Here is a 20,708-nt window from a genome sequence, read left to right as displayed (position 1 = left end):
CTTCATCGTTCGGGTTGTTGACCTTAGGTTGAAACTTGGTTGCTATTAGCATTGTACTTGGTAAGGGTACGCTAAGGGTTGATATCTCGGTAAGAGATTGGTTGAGTTTTTCCCGATGTGAGGGATTGAGCAAGTTTTAGTGCTCGGATTTGCGAATTTGATAAATCGCGGATAAAGATTTTGTATAATAGGTGATTCGTTGGGAAGAATTGCCAAGAGGAGTAGGAAGAACGCGTGATGGTTTCCATGTATGCTAAGTGTTTGTAGTTGCTTTCAGATGATTTGTGCATCGCATGTCTCGAAATGCGTGCACGTGTGTAATTAGTAAATGGATTAATCTTCGAGTTTATGATAATAGTGGTAGAAGTTAGTTTGGAACGTATGTTTGAGGACCATCGAGTGTGGGTCCGATCGGTTAAGTGACGAGGATTACGAGGACATGATCCATTCTAAGTGGGGGAGAGTTGTAAGACCCTAATATTGATTGTACATAGAATATTTATGGTGTACTTAAGTGGGTGAAGCGTGGAATGAATTATTAAACTGGCAGGCTGTTCTGACCTCTGTGCGCGCCGCGCAAGGTCAAGGGTGCGCGCTGCGCACCCCACCTGGGACAGTTTTCCTGTTTTATTTTAATTAGAGTTTAATTAGGGGCTTTTTAGTCTTTTCACTTGAGGACGGATCTGAGAGCTTATCAGCTGGTTTTGATCCAATTTTGGATCACTTTCACATCCATTCAACACTCTCATCCATTCTTAGGGAGAGAGAGAGAGAGTTCTAGAGAGGGAATTGGGGTTTTGGAGAAGAAGAAGCTCGAATTGATCAAAAGCTCGAGTGTTAAAGTTGTTCACCTCGTTCCTAGCTACGTTTTGGTTGTTATGGTAAGTTCTAACTCCAAATTTCAATGTTTGATTTGATATTCAAAGTTAGGGTTTGAACTTGAATTATAGAGAAACCCATTTAAACTCTTGAAGTGAGTTCATTGATGCTATTAATCTGGTTTATTGTTGTTGGTGGTGGGTTTTGGGTTGGAAACTGTGATGGCCCGTCCTAATCCATAAGGATGAATACAATAACATATGATTACATCACGAGGTATTTGACCTCTATATGATACATTTTACAAATATTGCATTCATTTTTAAAAGACAACCTTTCATTACATCGAAAGTTGACATGCATGTATACCATTTCATAATATCCAACTTATAAATGACCTAATCTGTCATTTACTTAATAATAATCTTTATTGAACTCAACGACTTGAATGCAACGTCTTTTGAAATATGCCATGAATGATTCCAAGTAATATCTTTAAAATGAACAAATGCACAGCGAAAGATTTCCTTAATACCTGAGAATAAATATGCTTTAAAGTGTCAACCAAAAGGTTGGTGAGTTCATTAGTTTATCGTAATCAATCATTTCCATAATTTTAATAGACCACAAGATTTCCTTTATTCAATAATCATACACTCGCAAGTGTTTAAAAATCATTCATATGGATTGAACACCTGGTAACCAACATTAACAAAATGCATATAGAATATCCCCAAAACAGAAATCCATCTGTATTAATAACTCGAAGTACTAAAGCATACCATTTTCCAGTATGGGGGGAGTTAGTGCCCGTATATCTACCTTTAGGATTCGCGTCAATTAGGGTGTCTGTTCCCTAATTCTTAGGTTACCAAGCTAAAAGGGGTGATATTCGATTCGATAATCCAACCATAGAATGTAGTTTCGATTACCTGTGTCTATTTCGTAAAGTATTTATAAAAGTAGCGCATGTATTCTCAGTCCCAAAAATATATAATGCAAAAGCATTTAAAAGGGAGTAATGAAACTCACAATACTGTATTTTGTAGTAAAATACATATGATGGCATTGAACAAGTGCAAGGTTGGCCTCGGATTCACGAACCTATATTAAGTATATATATATATTAACACACATAATTGTGATCGAACAATTATATATATATATATATATATATATATATATATATATATATATATATATATATATATATATATATATATATATATATATATATATATATATATATATATATATATATATATATATATATATATATAAATTTTTTAGTTATAACATTTTTATATTAATAACCTATATGTTTCATTATTTATATTTATTACATATTTAATAAATAAAACTATTAATATAGTTAAGTTATGTGTATTAAATACCTTTTTATATAAATATCATTTACTTGTTAATTTGATGATAATACTAAAATAATGATAATACTAATAACAAAAATGAATATAATAATTTTTTTTAATGATACTAATAATGTTATTAATAATAATAATGATAACAATCATAATATTACTAAAAATCGTGATTTTACTAATAATTGTAATAATGATAGTAATAATAGTAATTTTACTAAAAAGATAGTTTTAGCAAAAGTAATATTTTTAATAATAATGATATTGTTAATAATAGCACTTACTCTAATAATAATGATAATTCTAAAAAATTTAATAATAATACTTTTAATGATATTTCTAAGGACAATAATAATAATATTAATGATAATATATTAATAATAACAATAATCTTAATCTTAATAATAATAATAATAGTAATAATAATAATAATAATAATAATAATAATAATAATAATAATAATAATAATAATAATAATAATAATAATAATAATAATAATAATAATAATACTTATACGATTAAAAATAATAATAATAATAATGGTTGTAACACTTTATAATTATGATTGTGATATTTACATATTAACTAATAGACAAAAGTTATGAATAGTTCCAGGGGCATTTTCAACTTTTCATATATATATATATATATTTTTTATTTTAACTAAATTTCATTTTACCAACAAAGGCCTCCATACTTTTTTGAAAAATTCAAATCGACCCCCCAAATAGGGGGTAAAGTGTCAAATAACCATTTTCATAAAAAATCTTAAATAAACTCCACCCAAATATTCAACGGGTCATATCTTCTCGCTCGCAACGAGTTAAAATTTTCCGATACCATCGTTAAACTCGAAAAAAATTTAGGAACACAATGTCACTAGCTATATGCAAAATGGACGCTTTTTAAAAAATGCTAAATATTTGGGGTACTTTTCATACACGTTGATTTTACGTTAAATTTTTAAAAGTCGACAATTCGATAGCGAAATGCGGAGATGCACATATATTGTTAATTTAAAATAACATTTAAATCTCTCACAGGTTATACCTTTTAGTTCGACTCGAGTTGCGCTTCAACGACATCATCGTTAGCCACAAAATAATTTTACTAAACGCAATAAAATACATTAAAAATCGAACCTCCGGCGCGAAGCGAGGGTTCAATAACTAGTTAATACTAATAATAATAATTACTATACTAATAATAATTATAATACTTACAATAACAATCATAATAATAATCATAATAATAATAATGACAATAATAATAATAATAATAATAATAATAATAATAATAATAATAATAATAATAATAATAATAATAATAATAATAATAATAATAATAATAATAATAATAATAATAACAACAACAATAATAATAATAATAATAATAATAATAATAATAATAATAATAATAATAATAATAATAATAATAATAATAATAATAATAATAATAATAATAATAATAATAATAATAATAATAATAATAAAGGAAGATAGACTACCTCAAAGTGTTTCAAAAAAAGAAAATAACAGCCCAGGTAGAGACTCGAACCAGGGACCACTAGCTCACCCAAATCACTCCTTAACCATTGAACCAATTGTATTTTCCTGATATTATACGAATCCCATATTTATTTAACCGGTTTTCTGTTTTAACCACTATCTTCTTCTTCACAGGATTAATAGTCGACCAGGGCAAGAAACCACAATCAATCAAGACTTTGAAATGGGTTTATGACTTGTAAACGAAACATAATTAATCAGATTATGGGTGTTTGTATCTGGAAAAAGAAAAATAAAAAAAATAAAAGAAAAGCTGCTGCTTCGCGGTTTAAAAAAAATATCAATAATTGATTTCGATTTTTAGATCGTTTTAGCCAAAGATTATAATACGAAATATGTTTTAAATCACTTCTAAAATCTTTTGTAATTGTCAATTTAACCAAAAACTTCAACACGATTATGAATTTAGCGAAGAAAAAAATGGTTGACTTTTTTATTTGAAACTTTGACTCACAAATTAGAATTCAAGAAAAGGAACTGGAGATTGAGATTTTTACAGAAAGTTTGTTTAGAAGAATTCTAACAAAACTGTTTTAATATATTTTGAAATGTGTTTTGAAATCGTGCTATTGAATAATTTGGTCAAGAACAGAGGAAAAGGCTCCTGTATCTGCGATGTATTTATTTAATTCGACAGATTGAGTTTGTTAAATTGTTAATTGATAATGATAATGAAGGAATTGAGTGAGTTCACTGATATCACTGACCATTCGATTAATTTTATAATCCAATTGGGCGACAGTTAAATATTCGATTAGACAAAAATCAAGAAGAAGAAAATAAAAAGTGAAACAGAAATCTAACTCTATTTGGAATTGAGATTTGATTCTGTAATCCATGATATCGACCTGAGTATCAATTATGAAGAAAAATTGCACAGAATGATGGTGATTTGCAACTGAATACGTATTTTATCCGTATTTATGTAGGTATATACAGTATTTATATAATAATATATTCGTATACATGTAATCTATATATATATATATATATATATATATATATATATATATATATATATATATCTGTATAATATATTTGTATATCAGGTTATATCTATACTATACATATTAAAGAAATAAAATGTTATTAATAATACAACTTTAATATTTAACATTAATATTACTAATAATGAAACTAATAATAATAATAATAATAATAATAATAATAATAATAATAATAATAATAATAATAATAATAATAATAATAATAATAATAATAATAATAATAATATAAATAATAATTATATTAATGATATTATTATCATAATAAAAATAATAAGAATAATGATAATAATAACTTTAAATGTTAATTTTAGTAATCAAGTTAATCATATTACTTTTAATAATCATAATAATAACTAAGATTATAATGTTACTAATAACAATAATATTAATAATAGTATAACAAATTACATGTATTAAATTTCATATTTATATTTTATAATTAATAATACTAATAATACTGATTTTAATATTAGTATTAATATTTATTTTAATAATGATAAAAGTAATAATAGCAATATTTTAACTTAGGATTACTTTTGATATATTAATATTACAATTTATTAATTATGTAATGTTTAATATTCATATACTATATATGATTGAATTCTTATACATTACAATATACATGTAATCATAATCATATATAGAAATCATATATATTTATATATAGATTTATTTTAAGTTACATTTAATTATTTTGTTTCTTATTTTACATATTTAATTCTAATGTTTAAATTATATTTTTAATTTCAAATTATTACATATATTTACATTTATATATATACACACATTTATTTACAAACAATTATTCGTGAATCGTCGGAACTAGTCAAAGGTTAAATGAATCCATGTAAACAGTTTAAAAATTTTGAGACTCAACAATTCATACTTTGCTTATCGTGTCAAAATATTAAATCGTATCGAGAGTTTGGTTTAAAAATTAGTCAAAATTTTCTGGGTCGTCACAGAAACCGACTTGGCCATGATTTAGGACTTGGAATTGGGTTTAATCACTAGGTTTGGTGATTATGGAAGCGTTGAAACCCATTTTTGTGTATTTGAAAGACTAATTTTAAATTGAGTCAAAATTTGAGTTTATGGGTGATTTTGAGAATGATAAGTGTTTAATACTTGTATTTGGGTTTAATTGGCATATTAGGACCATTTTCACTTGTGTTAGTGATTATTGGTTAGTTTGGGCGCGGTTTGGTGCTTGGAAGTGCAATGGGTCAAAATTTGCACTAAGTGTCGATTTGAGTTGGTTTGTAAATCCACTCTAAGTGTGTTGTTGTATTGATAATAGAATAGGTACTTTCCATTGGCGAGTTGGGGATTTCGGTTGCATTCATCAAAGACGACAAGGTGAATGTTAATATCATATGTGCATATGTATGTGTAGGATGGGTGCGGGTCGGGTGAAGTAGTTCTCGGTTATAGAGCTCACTTCACATATAGGTGGATTTGATGAACTTGTGTAATAAGTCCAATTGGCACGGTTGTGCGTTTTGGTTGACCATCTTTGACAAGATGCACACTTTGTGTGTACGTTATCACATGTGCTTGTGATGTGGATTATACAACCCCAATGGTGAAGGGTTGGTATTGAGTTATGATTGGAGAAGTGGATCACGTGTGGATACGGATTCACGATGACGCGTGTAGTTCGGTCATCTTATTGAGGTAGTGATCTTGTGTGGTTGCGGATTCACTAAGGCTCGTGTAGTTCGGCCAACCTCGATGTTGTTGTGGTATTGAAGATAGTAGTCTCGTGTGAATGAAGATTTACTATGGATCGTGTAGTTCGGCCAATCTTCTTTTGGTATTGGGTTAAGGGGTTAACCTTGGGCGTTTTACGCTTTATTTTTATATATATATCATTGTATCGTTGTGATGTGGCTAACCCTCCGGGTGTAGCTTGTTGGAGTTGTTCATATTGTCGTTGGTGAACTTACTTTGTTGACTTCTTAGCTTGTGTATAGCGATTGTACGGTATGCTTAGATTAGCTTGCCTTATACTTGGATGCTCCGATATGTGATATTTGATTATTTGTGTGGCGTGTCCATTTTATGCATATATATGTATGTAGTATATTCTCACTCACTAAGCGTTAGCTTACCCTCTCGTTGTTTACATTTTTATAGATTTGCTTGGAAGCGGTGGCTCGAGTAAGCATGGGAACTAGTGAACTCGCGTAGTTGCTTTAGAAGATCTTGCTTTTGGATTGATTAGGATTGGGTAGCGTATCCCCAATCGCCATGCTCGGCCTTTATTTTGTGTTAAAAATCATGTGGTTGAAAACTCGTATTTTGTATGAAAGTCGTAAAACGGTCGATGTGGGCCTGGTGTCGTAAAACTCATTTTATTATTGGAACGTGTTAGTTTTAACTAATATTAAATGTTATGAAAACCATTTCGTCTAAAAGTGTCTGGAAGTGGAAGTTCTTTATTCGGAAATTGAAATTTTTGGACAGCAAGCTGCCAGGCTATGTGCGCGCCGCGCACATATGGGGTTGCGCGCCGGGCACCCCTTTTGTTTAAAAAAAAAAATTGTTGCATATTCGGTTGGATAACGGGTTGGGTCGTTACAACTTTTTCAGTGCCGTCATGTGCATAATTACTACGAAATACAGTATCGTGAGTTTCATTTGCTCCCTTTTTAAATGCTTTTGCAATATATATTTTTGGGACTGAGAATACATGCACTGCTTTTATAAATGTTTGACGAAATAGACACAAGTACTTAAAAACATTCTACGACAGAATTATGATTACACCGGATATCACCCCTGTTTATTTAGCTTGGTAATCTAAGAATTAGTGAACGCCACTAATTGACACGAATCCTAAAGATAGATCTATAGGCTTTAACACGCCCCAGTCAGAGAATTTGAACTGCTTTAATACTTCGAATTTTAGTATACAACCGCCATCTATAAAAGGAATGACCTGTTTGTAAGGTGTATACAACCGTCATTTTTAAAAGGGATGGCCTGTTTGTATGTTGTTAGCATACTGATTGCGAGTGCCGGTATGCCGGGGGATATTCTATATGCATTTTGTTAAGGTCGATTACCAGGTGTTTAATTCGTATGGATGATTTTATACACTTGCGAGTGTATGGTTTTATATATTTGAAATCTTGTGGTCTATTAAAATTATTGAAATCATTGTTTATGATAAACCTATGAACTCACCAACCTTTTGGTTGACACTTTTAAGCATGTTTATTCTCAGGTATGAAAGAAATCTTCCTCTGTGCATTTGCTCATTTTAAAGATATTACTTGGAGTCGTTCATGGCATATTTCAAAAGACATTGCATTCGAGTCGTTGAGTTCAAAAAGATTATTATTAAGTAAATGACAAATTAGTCGTTTATAGTTTGGATATTATGAAATGGTATGCATTTTTATCAACTTTCATTGTAATGAAAGTATATCTTTTAAAAAACGAATGCAATGTTTGTAAAACATATCATATAGAGGTCAGTACCTCGCAATGGGATCGGATGTTGATGTATTCGTCCAGGTGGATTTGGACGGGTCACGACAACGTGCCCGCATAACAATGACTAGCTACCATTGTTACGGGTTCAAATCATGTCAAACAAGTGAGGTACGACGAGTATTGAGCAAGATAGGATGGTGTGGTGTGTGTGGTTTGCGTGTGCTTCATTGCTTAACCCATTTCATTTTATAGAATGAAGACAAGAAACAGGCACGATAATGGAAGTCAAAGTGATGAAAATGACTTCACGACCAAGGTAGAGGCCATCTTGGAAAGTCATTCCACGACTTTTCTCGAGAAGGTCAAGAAAGTCTTTCAAGATTTGGTTGATGAGCAAATAACCGATCTCATAAGGGAGCAAGTGGATGCTATTGTTCAAGATAAGTTTGAAAAGAGGTTCCCTAAACCTCAAGGCGGGTATGTAGAAGGTGATGCAGGTGATGTTGGAAGGAGAGACTTCCTTTACAAGAACTTCAAGATTTCTCAACCTCCCACGTTTGATGGTGAAAGTGATCCGCTCAAGAATACTTTATGAATCTTCGATATTGAGGAGGCTTTCCGTACTAGTAAATGTCCTCTTGATAAGAAGACGAGGTACGGTAGTAGTATGCTGAAGGGCGATGCAAAGCTAAGGTGGGTTGGTGAGGAGCAATTTATGAGTTTAACTTGGGAAGAGTTCAAGGCGGAATTCTTTAGAGAGTACCGAACTCAAGCCGATCTTTCTAGGCTAAGAGAAGAGTTGCGTACTTTGAGGCAAGGGTCAATGGATTTGAACACTCTCAGGTCCACTTTCTTGTCAAAGACCCAATTTTGCCCGAAGTACATCGGTAATGATCGTATGTTGATGGAAGACTTTTATCGAACTTTGAATGACAACTTACAAGAGAAGATTAGTAGGGGATTGGTGGATTCTTTTGATATGTTGTTTGAGGTGGCGAGGGGTTTTGAGTCACTTGTCCCGAAAAAGAATAATTTCACTTTTATCAAAAGGAAGTTCGAAGCTTCAAGCCATTCTAACAAGAAAAGCAAAGGTGCGACCGAGAGTGTCAGTAGTGTGAAGAAGGGGAGTTCCGAAAGTTACGTGCCTACGTGTTATAGTTGCGGGCAAAGTGGTCACATCTCTCGTGAATGCCCATATCCTAGCAAGCTCACATGTTTTAAATTGTCGAAAGGAAGGGCACCGAAAGTCAGAATGTCCCAATTTGTATGGGGACCAAGTCAAGAGGCTCGAAAAGGCGGCAAGTACGGCAAATGGGCGAAATTATTAGATGACTAGTGAGGAGACCAGGAAGTCCAATGAAGTCATCTCAGGTACTTTTATGGTTAACTCTAAACTCGCGAAAGTGCTTTCTGATTGTGGTGCTAATTTGTCTTTTGTTTCCCCAAAGTTTGTGAATAAACTTGATAGACCTCTAGTTAAGTTGAGCAATCCGGTAGAAGTCGATACAACGGATGGCAAAACGTTACTAGGGTTTGATGTGTGTGAAAATTGTGATATTGTGTTTGGTGTCAAAAACTTTAAAATTGGCTCGATCGTTAAGACTGATTATTTACTTGCATTTTATAAGAGTATTAACTTAATTAAATGAGGTTAGCTACTTCTTGAAAATGTTAATTACTTTTTTTTCTTCAAAATTATCTATATATCTAATAGACAACACCCTGTAGCACTATTCATCAATAGTAACCAGGGGTATTTTCATCATTTCACTTTTTTTTATCTCCAACGATAAAAGAAGCAACTATCTCTCGTGGTAAACCGAAGCGACAGACAATATCCTCCCATACAAAGGTTAAGATTTTTCTTCCCGTGATCGTGCTTAACGGTTTTGCCTCGACCCATTTTGTAAAGTAGTCGATTGCGACTACTAGGAATTTGACATTTTCGACACCTCTTGGGAATGGGCCGACAATGTCGATCCCCCATTTGTAGAATGGCCAAGCGGCGTGTATAGGAATCATGTTACGGTGAGGGGATCTGTTGACGTGAGCATGTATTTGATATGCCTGACAGTTTACGATCAGGTCATATGTGTCCCGGTACATGTGTGGCTAGAAATAACCCATTCTCTTGATTCTGCCAACTTCATTCGGTAGCCGGAATGTGTGGAGCAGGCTCCTTCGTACATTTCTTGTATGATCTCTTTGGCCTGCGCTGGGCCAACGCATCTTAAGTAAGGCTCTGTGAATGATTTCCTATACAGGATGCCATTTTTAAAGTTGTACATTGGTGCCCGCATTTGTATCATGCGGGCTTGTAGTATGTCCTCCGGGAGGGTACCATCAGCAAGGTATTTTATGAAAGGTGTCATCCAACACTCTTCCTCCGTTGTGATTGTTACCATGAGAGTATCCTCTTCAATTAACTTTCTTTCCAGTACTTCAACCATAACCTTTTTGGTGAAGTGGTTGTAGAGCAGATAGGCAAGCTTGCTCAAAGCATCTGCTTTTTTATTACAGTTACGAGGTATTTGCTTTATTTCAAATACTGCGAAGGTGTTGGTTAGTGCTTTCGTAAGCTCTAGGTATTTTTGCATCGATATATCTCTCGCTTCAAAGGTGCCGTTTAACTGTCTTGCTACCAGTTGTGAGTCGATATAAGCTGTAAGTTGTCGTACATCAATACTTTTTGTCAAGGGTAATCCAGCTATTAGTGCTTCGTACTCGGCCTCGTTGTTTGAGGCGGCGAACTTCAACCGGATAGCGTAGGTTATTTCTTCTCCGTTTAGGGAAACGAGGAGTAGGCCTATGCCGGCCCCCCCTCACTTGACGCTCCATCCGTATATAGTTCCCAGAATTCGTCCGTTTCCCTTCTTGTAACAGTGGTTTCTCCTTGTTTGATTATGTCAGACGGGAGCTCTACCAAGAATTCGGCTATGACTTGGCCCTTTACTGAATGTCTCGGAAGGAAGGTGATTTCGTGCTCGTCAAGTTCTATTGCCCATTTCGCCATTCTTCTAGAAATTTCTGGTCTAGTCAGGACGGGTTTGATCGGTTGGTCCGTGAAGACTTATATCGGATGTGCTTAAAAATATCGTCGTAACCGTCTGACTGTGTGCACCAAGGCGTAAATTAGTTTTTCCATGGTCGGGTAGTTTACTTCGCCATTTTGTAATACTTTGCTAATGAAGTACACCGGCATTTGGATATTACCTCTGACGGCAATTAGAACCGAACTGATTGCTTCAGAGGAGGCGGCAAGGTATACCGTGAGGGTTTCACCCGGTATAGGTGCCGTTAATGTCGGCAGCTCCTTTAAGAATGCCTTTATATCATGGAAGGCCTTCTCGACCTCATCCGTACAAATGAAATATTTTTTGCTCAGGCAGCCCTTTAACGTCTGGAAAAAGGGGAGAGCTCTGTCGGCGGCTCGTGACAGAAACCTTGTGAGTGCCGCTAGCTTCCCATTTAAGCTTTGCACGTCTTTTTTACTCCTGGGTGACTGCATGTCTTCGATTGCTTGGATTTTCTTCGGGTTTGCCTTGATTCCTCTCGGAGTTATCATGAAGCCTAAGAAACGGCCTTCTTCCATTCCGAAAGAGCATTTTGATGGATTTAACTTCATATTGATTTTGCGTAGTGAATCAAACATTTCAATGATGTCCAAAATCATTTGTTCCTCTGTTTTGCTCTTGATGACGATGTCGTCCACGTATGCTTCGATATTTCGTCCGATTTGGTCCTGGAATGCTTTGTCAATTACCTGTTGGTATGTTGCTCCGACATTCTTTAACCCAAATGGCATTTTTGTATAACAGAAAATGCCTTTGCTTGTGAAGAATGCAGTTTTTTCTTCGTCAACTTCTGCCATTGGGATTTGTTGGTAACCCCTGTATGCATCCAGGAAGCTTAGAAACTGGAAACCCGAGAGGGAATTCACCTTAGGGTCGATTTTCGACAGAGGGTAATTGTCTTTTGGGCATGCTTTGTTGATGTCCTTGTAGTAGACGAACATGCGCCAAGATCCGTCTGCCTTTTTTACCATCACGGGGTTCGACACCCATGTTTGGTATTTTACTTTTTTCATCATACCGGCATCGACCAATCGCTGTACCTCGTTATCCAAGAATTCGCTCCGTTCTAGCGCCATTGCTCTTTTCTTCTGAACAACCGGTGTGATGTTCGAGTTTACGTTTAGCCGGTGCTGTGCTATCTCACGAGGGACTCCTGTCATATCGGATGGCTCCCAGGCGAAGACATCGATGTTTGCCGCTAGGAGTTTGCAAAGTGTATCCTTTGCGTCACCGCTCAAAGTCGTCCCGATTTGGATCCTTTGCTCTGGGTATTTAGGGTTCGGTGATACATAGCCGTCATCATGCACTGTGATGTGATCTGCCCCTTTAAATATTTACAAGCACTCAACCAGCTCCATCTCCTGTGTCCGGATGGTTGCTATGCCGGCTGGGGTTGGAAATTTTAGCATGTCGTGTACTGTGGACGTGATTGCCCCAAATTTTTGCATGGCGTTACGCCCAAGGATGATGTTGTACCGGGAGTCTGTTTTGACGATAGAGAACTCTATGTCCGCAGTGCTTTGAAAAAGTAATTTTCCTAGTACAACTTCCAGCGTGATGGAGCCTACTGGCCAGGTTGCAGCACTGTTGAACCCTGCTAACGGGGATGTCGCGGCTTTCTTTTGCCGGCGAATGCTCTCTGGTAACTGTAAAAAACATTGTTCAAACATGACCTCTGCTCCTGCACCTGTGTCGGTGTAAATTCGTCCAATTTGACAATTGGAGATGTGTGCCCGAATGATGACAGGATCTGAAGACGGGTTAATATTAGACAACGACGGGAAGACGATTGGTTCGTGCTTCCATTCATCTAACACTCCTAATTTGCGTCGTTGTCCGGCGACCCATGAGTGAATCATGTACACATCAGTGTCCCCTGTGTTATTCAGGCTTGCTTCTGTGATGACCCGGGAATTTCTGACCAAATTTAAACTTAATCTTTATATAGTTTTGACACGATAAGCAAAGTCTGTAATGTTGATGTTTTCAAAAACTTTGAATTGTGTTCATGTAATCAATTACTCTTCGACTATTCCCGACGATTCACGAACAACTACATAAATAGATGCATATAGATATTATTGAAATAATATATGATTAAACTATTAGAATTAAATATGTAAAATAATATGCGATGTAATGGAAACTATATTTATAAATATATAGATATATATAATTATGTATATAAATATTACTTGTAAATATATAAAGTTATATTAAATCTATTTGCTTAAAAATATATAATATATTTGTTTTAGTAATTAAACTTGTTTTTTTAAAAACTATTTATATATAGAATGTGAATATATTAAAAAAAATATTTGATTTCGAACCTAATTAGTAAACGTCAGTGATACTCGGTTGACGTTTCATTAGTTTTAATATAGATATAATACATGTTCATGATTGATTAAGATAAAAGTTGGAATGTAAATTGATTACGAAGATTTTAGATTTGTTAAAGATATTTTTACATCTTTAAGTTTAACTATTAGTACTCCGTACCTATAAATTGGAACAGAAAATAAACAATTATCGAATCTTTTTGATCAGGTTTCAAACAGTTAATGAGTGAAATAATTAAATATATTTAATCTAAAAATTTGGGATTTTTAGGAACACTTTTATACGTTAACTGTTTAGCAATGGACACACCCCGTGAAAACTGTCGGCAGTATAACCCGTGATAATTGAATGTATTATTTGAGATTACTGTTTGTTAAAAGTTTCAATCATACGTTTAAATTAAAGATGGATTGTTTAATCATCTTGTACTGTGTTTGTAGGCTCTTTTCAAATTCCATCATTTATCAACTATCTAATCTAATATATATACAAAGATATAATATACATATACAGAACATATATTGAGACATCTTCTCCATCATCTTCTTCAATCAAAATCCACCATCTATCATCACCATTAAAAACACCATGAAATAAGATACGCAAACTTTTCTTCTTGTTCTGTGTACTCAAACCAACCAAACCCCCCAATATCCCATACATGTATTTTACTCTTCTTTTCTTATTTCTGTGAACAACCATCGGATCATCATGAACCTTTCACCGTTCCCCATCACCACCACCGTCATCTAAAACTACCACCGCCAACTTCACCATTGCAAACACCATCTCTCTCTATATCTCTCCTTCTCTCTTTCTTTCTGGTTACAACCGGATCAACCATGTTCAATCGACCACCACCAGTTTCTACTATCCTATGACCACCATCTCGGGTCACAATGTACAACCGTCTACAACCACCTTCGCCATTACTCTCTGTCTCATCTATCTCTCTCTACTCTTAAAAACCGAAACCCATCAAATCACCTTGCTCGACTTATTTTTTTTTTGTAACCACCTCAGCTATTTCTGTTTAAAACCGTAAACATCAACACCACTACAAACCCTATAAACTTTCTTGCTTTTGCTCAGATACTATCTCTGTTTAAATTTGACAACCATCCTAAACCCATTTATTAATTTTTTTTATTCGATGCTACTGTGCTACGACACTTTCTGTCTTCAAACCAATAACGAACGAAGGGAGGTTGATGAGAAGATGAGTGATCGATAAAGAAACGATTTGATGAAGAAAAGTGATAGCGAGATCGATGATGATTTTATAATTTGATATTGTTGATTGCTGTTATGTTACGATAATGATGATGAGACTCACGATGGTGATGATGTTATTAAAGTGAGGATGATAGTGATCGATCTTGAAGATGACGATGTTGTTAGATGGAGAAGAAGATGAACAGTAGCCTGAAAATATTAGATGTATGATGATGAAAATTACTTCTGTTGCTATAGCTCACCTCCGTTCCTTTTTGTGTTAAACCGAAACCCTTCTATATATTTTTTTTTATGATCTGCGACTTCGTGATTTAATCTGGACATTTAAAACCTAATACATCGTGGGCTGAAGGGATATTGGGCCAGTTATTTCGGGCCATGAAAGTATTTAAACATGTTGGGCTGATGTTTTCCTGTTGGGCAGCGATCCTTAAATTAGTATGCTGGGCCGAATTATATAGGTCTAATAGATGGTGGACTGATTAATTGGGCCAAGGTCTAGCATTCGCTGTTGGGACAAAGAGTTCGACTATGTCAATGGTTTATAGGAATTAGTTTATAACTCAAGTAAGAAAGATCACAGATGGAGGATTGGTTTAGAGGTTTTGTGTTTAACGAGAGGTCTCGAGTTCAAACCTGGGCCATGACATTATTCTATTAAGGTAGTCTTATTTTTTTTTTATTATTATTGTTATCATTATTATCATTATTATTAAAATTAATATTTTTAGGATCATTATTATTATTTTATCATTATTATTCTTAGTATTAACATTATTATTAATATCTTTATTATTTTTTTAGTATTACTACTATCATTATTATTACTTTTACTACTATTATTATTACAACTATATTATTTTTCTATTATCAATATTAATATTAATATTATTACTATAAAAGTTAGTTATATTTAATAAAACTACATTTTTTTTAAATTATTTATTTAAAATATATAAAGTAAATATATTCTAGTTAATAATGGAACACATGAATTACTAAAACTAAGAGTTATATTAATAATAATATATAAAGTTATTCGACTTCAATTATATGTGTTAACATATATATGAATAATATAGGTTCGTGAATCAGAGGCCAACCCTACACTTATTCAATGTCGTCATATGTATTTTTACTACAAAATACAGTATGGTGAGTTTCATTACTCACTTTTTAAATGCTTTTGCAATATATATTTTTGGGACTGAGAATGCATGCGCTTTTATAAATGTTTTACGAAATAGACACAAGTAATCGAAACTACATTCTATGGTTGAATTATCAAAATTGAATATGCCCCTTTTTATTAAGTCTGGTAATCTAAGAATTAGGGAGCAGATACCCTAATTGACGCGAATCCTAAAGATAGATCTATTGGGCCCAACAAGCTCCATCCAAAGTACCGGATGCTTTAGTACTTCGAAATTTATATCATGTCCGAAGGAGGATCCCGGAATGATGGGGATATTCTTATATGTATCTAGTTAATGTCGGTTACCAGGTGTTCAATCCATATGAATGATATTTTTGTCTCTATGCATGGACGTATATTTATGAGAACTGAAAAATGAAAATCTTGTGGTCTATTATACTATCTGAAATGATTATTTATGATAAACTAATGAACTCACCAACCTTTTGATTGAAACTTTAAAGCATGTTTATTCTCAGGTATGAAAGAAATCTTCCGCTGTGCATTTGCTCATATTAGAGATATTACTTGGAGTCATTCATGATATATTTCAAAAGACGTTGCATTCGAGTTGTTGAGTTCATCAAGACTATTACTAGGTCAATTATAGTTGGATATATTATGAAATGGTATGCATGCCATCAAATTTTGATGTAATGAAAGTTTGTCTTTTAAAAACGAATGCAATGTTTGTAAAATGTAGCATATAGAGGTCAAGTACCTCGCGATGTAATCAACTGTTGTGAATCATTTATAATCAATATGGACTTCGTCCGGATGGATTAAGACGGGTCTCTACAGTTGGTATCAGAGCAGTGGTCTTAGCGAACCATGTCTGCATTAGTGTGTCTAACTGATAAGTCGATAGGATGCATTAGTGAGTCTGGACTTCGACCGTGTCTGCATGTCAAAAGTTTTGCTTATCATCTTTGTCGGAAATCATCTGCTTATCATCCTTAGAGAATTACCTGCTCATTATTCTTAGTCTAGAGACGTTTTACTGCATTGACTGCATGAATAGTGTAAAGACAAAATTCATATCTTAGCATATCTGGAAATTCATATCTTAGCGTATATGTTACTGTAGACCTTTCCTGTTATCTCTCGTAAATTTCTCTGTAATTTAAGGGAACCTGGTACTATATATATCTATGCATATTATGCATTGAGAATACATCCAATTATCAATTGTTGTCACTAAACTCTTCATACCAAAAATCTTTTCTGTGATCGCGTAAGATGGTCTCTACGAATCGACCAAGTTCCTCTGACTCCGAAGACAGCGTGACGGGAGCACAACAACCAATCAACTACCGTGATTACTGGATAAAATGGGGGTGGGTTCGTGACATACTCACCCTATGGAGAAGGGAAGAAGGTACTCCATATCATGAATCGAATCTACCACCTAACCTTGGAGTACTCGACCCGCTCACCGTCGAACCTGTTCGCAACACCGTTTATACCCTTTTTGCAAGAATTTTTTGTCTTGAGGCTACCATTAACGGAACTAGAGAAGATATCCGACCTCTACCTCACACTGATAACCAACCAGGGTTAGTAAAAGAAGTCAAAGAACTCCGAGATCGAGTGTTAACTTTAGAGAACACGGTATATAATTTGCAAGCACCAGCAGTATCACCAACACCAATAACATCACCAGCCTCAGCACCAACAGCACTAGTACCACCAACAACAACAACACACGTCTCAACATCACAATCTGTACCTCGAGTGTAATCATCGTTCTACGTATCGTTCTACATCATTTATCTTCGTTCGACATGGCGATTATGTAATCTCTAAAGTTTTGGAAATTATTCATTCTAGTTTCAACCGAAAATCAGATGAGATTAATATTATGTTAACTCATTAAATCCATGATTACATCTGAAGAAAATATATATGTATATATTTTCATAAGGATTGTAATTAAAAGTTCTTTCGTACAAACTGCTAATGATGAAAATATTTTAACGGGTAGGTAATACCCGAGGAATATTTAGATTTCACATTAATAAGTTACACTGTACATTCTTCGAATCCGATTCAACGGTCATTTACTATCTTACTTACAACCACCGATATACGTATCCGTTCACCGCAGAATAACCATTTTTATTCAATTTCATATTCGGATTTTGACCTATCAGAATCCAACAAGTGGCATAATGAAGAAAACATATGACAAAATAAAATTTATTAGAAACATACTAATTAACTATGAGAAATTGTGTTAAGAATCCACGCTAACTGTTCCTAACTAATTGTTCTTAACTAACTGATTACATTTTATATATCGCAATTTACATTCTCGCAATTTTATTTATTGTCATTTAATTTCTGTTATTTACTTTACGCACTTTATTTATCGTCATTTAATTTCTGTTATTTATTTTACGCACTTTAAATATCGGGACACGTATACAAGGTTTTGACATATCATATCGACGCATCTATATATATTATTTGGAATCACCATAGACACTCTATATGCAGTAATGATCGAGTTCTCTCTACAGGGTTGAGGTTGATTATACAATAATATATATAGTTTGAGTTGTGATCGAGTCTGAGACGAATACGGGTCACGATACGTATTAATTAATTCGAATATTATATATTAAATTATATATATATTTTTGAATTGCTAACTGTGGACTATCAATCAAGGACTACCAACATTGGACAATTAAAATGAATTAAAATATTGATTATAATATATGAAACTAAACAAATCCTCAAGTTTGCCACTTGATTCCATCTTAACCTCATTTGTATCTTGACGATTACAATCTGCGTTTAAACCTTTCATAATTCTTGAAAACACCTCAATCGATAGGATGAATCAATCGCATTTCATCTACGGAAGGAAAGATTGACGCATATAGTTATGCACCTGAAGACTCCCGGACCCTAAGTAAAAGTTTAAAATGTGTCTGTATTAGCTCTTTTGGCATTGTTATTACCGAAAATAACATTGCAACTCTTTTCAAATTAGCCAATTTTATCACAGCTTCAACAAATCAACTTCAACTTCTATTCGAATTAGCCTTATTATAACCTCGATATATAAGTTTTCCTGTCGTCATCATTACCAGAGAACTGTTTATATTTCACCACATTAGCAGTAAAATTACCAGCAACTTCAATGAATTTGGACTTTCCGAAAAATCATTACATTCATTGAAATCCCATCTTGTATTCATCTATACACTGTAACAATAATTGCCATACCAATTACCGGGAATCAGCAATCAGTATTTCGAATCTCGTAGCATTTCTACATCAATAGTTATATGTATACATATAACAAATATCTTCTAGAATTACGATCTTCAAATCTGAAATTTTGAAAAGGCACCCAATTTACGAATCGATACTCTGAACGTTGAAAAAGCTGAATGAAGCAGCAGAAACTGTACGCAACCGTAAACGACCTTAGTCGTCAAAAGTTTGATGATAAAGAATAATATGTTGGAAAAGCTCAGAAACGTTGGAACTGGAAAACGGATAGAGTTAACCATGAAGGAGACCAAGGACAAATACAAGGACCATACCCTATATTCAAAGAATCCAGATAATTCTGGATCCATTGAAATCTTTAGAGAATATCTTGCTCCGAAGTCATGTTAAAATCTTGCGGAAAATCTTTCTCCATCAACCATCGAACTTAGAAATTCTAAAATATCATCATCAATATCTTCGATATTTCTGAGGATATTTTCATAAATATTCTCGTCCGAAATTATATACCTCTTCGTGCTTCCTGTGTATCATTATATTGGAAACATTCAATAGAAAATTTAGTACCGAAAAGCGGATTATGCGAAACTATGAAGGAAGCCGTGGACAAATCACAAAGAATAAGTTTGACTTCAAAGAATCTAAATGATTCAATGTCTGCTGAAATTTTTAGCGAATACCTTGCTTCTGACTCCAAACTCTTGCGGACAGATTTTTTTTCACCATCCTTCGATATTAGAAATTCCAAGATATCATCGTATCTTTCATTATAAATATCATCCATATTTCTGAAGATATTTACATAACTATTCTTATCTGAAATCATTAATCTCATCATGATATCAGTGTTACATCATATAGAAACTGTTAGTTTCTATATTCTGTAAAATTTTGAGCTTAAAATATGAATGTTATTGATGTAATGTTGGGAACTGATGCATGAGTTAGTATAATATAATGACACTTGATCAACGTGATTATATTACAGTAAGTCATGATGAGTTTCTAAATGGGATATGATGATTCACAGATTATAACGTCATCATGTGCCATGTTACACGACCCTTACATTTTATCTGATATATAAACATATCAAGAACATATTTTCTTGATAGTTCTATCTTTTCTGGATATTCTGGTAATTTGATGAATCAAGATCGTGCTATTACCATTTCTTTCTTAGAACATTAACTATGTTCATTTCGAAGTTCATATCTTTGAATTCTGGACCGTTGCTCGCTTTACTAGAGGTCGAGAGGATAATAAAAAGGCAAAGAGATCCAAAATATAAGGGAGAATATAAAACCCAACAACAACACCAAAATTACAAACTGTGGATATCAGTGCGTATAGCAATATAAAGACACGGGAGGATTATAAATACAATAATC

This window comes from Rutidosis leptorrhynchoides, chromosome 11 (assembly GCF_046630445.1).
Source record: "Rutidosis leptorrhynchoides isolate AG116_Rl617_1_P2 chromosome 11, CSIRO_AGI_Rlap_v1, whole genome shotgun sequence".
Classification (NCBI taxonomy): domain Eukaryota; kingdom Viridiplantae; phylum Streptophyta; class Magnoliopsida; order Asterales; family Asteraceae; genus Rutidosis; species Rutidosis leptorrhynchoides.
This window is presented reverse-complemented; position numbering follows the sequence as displayed.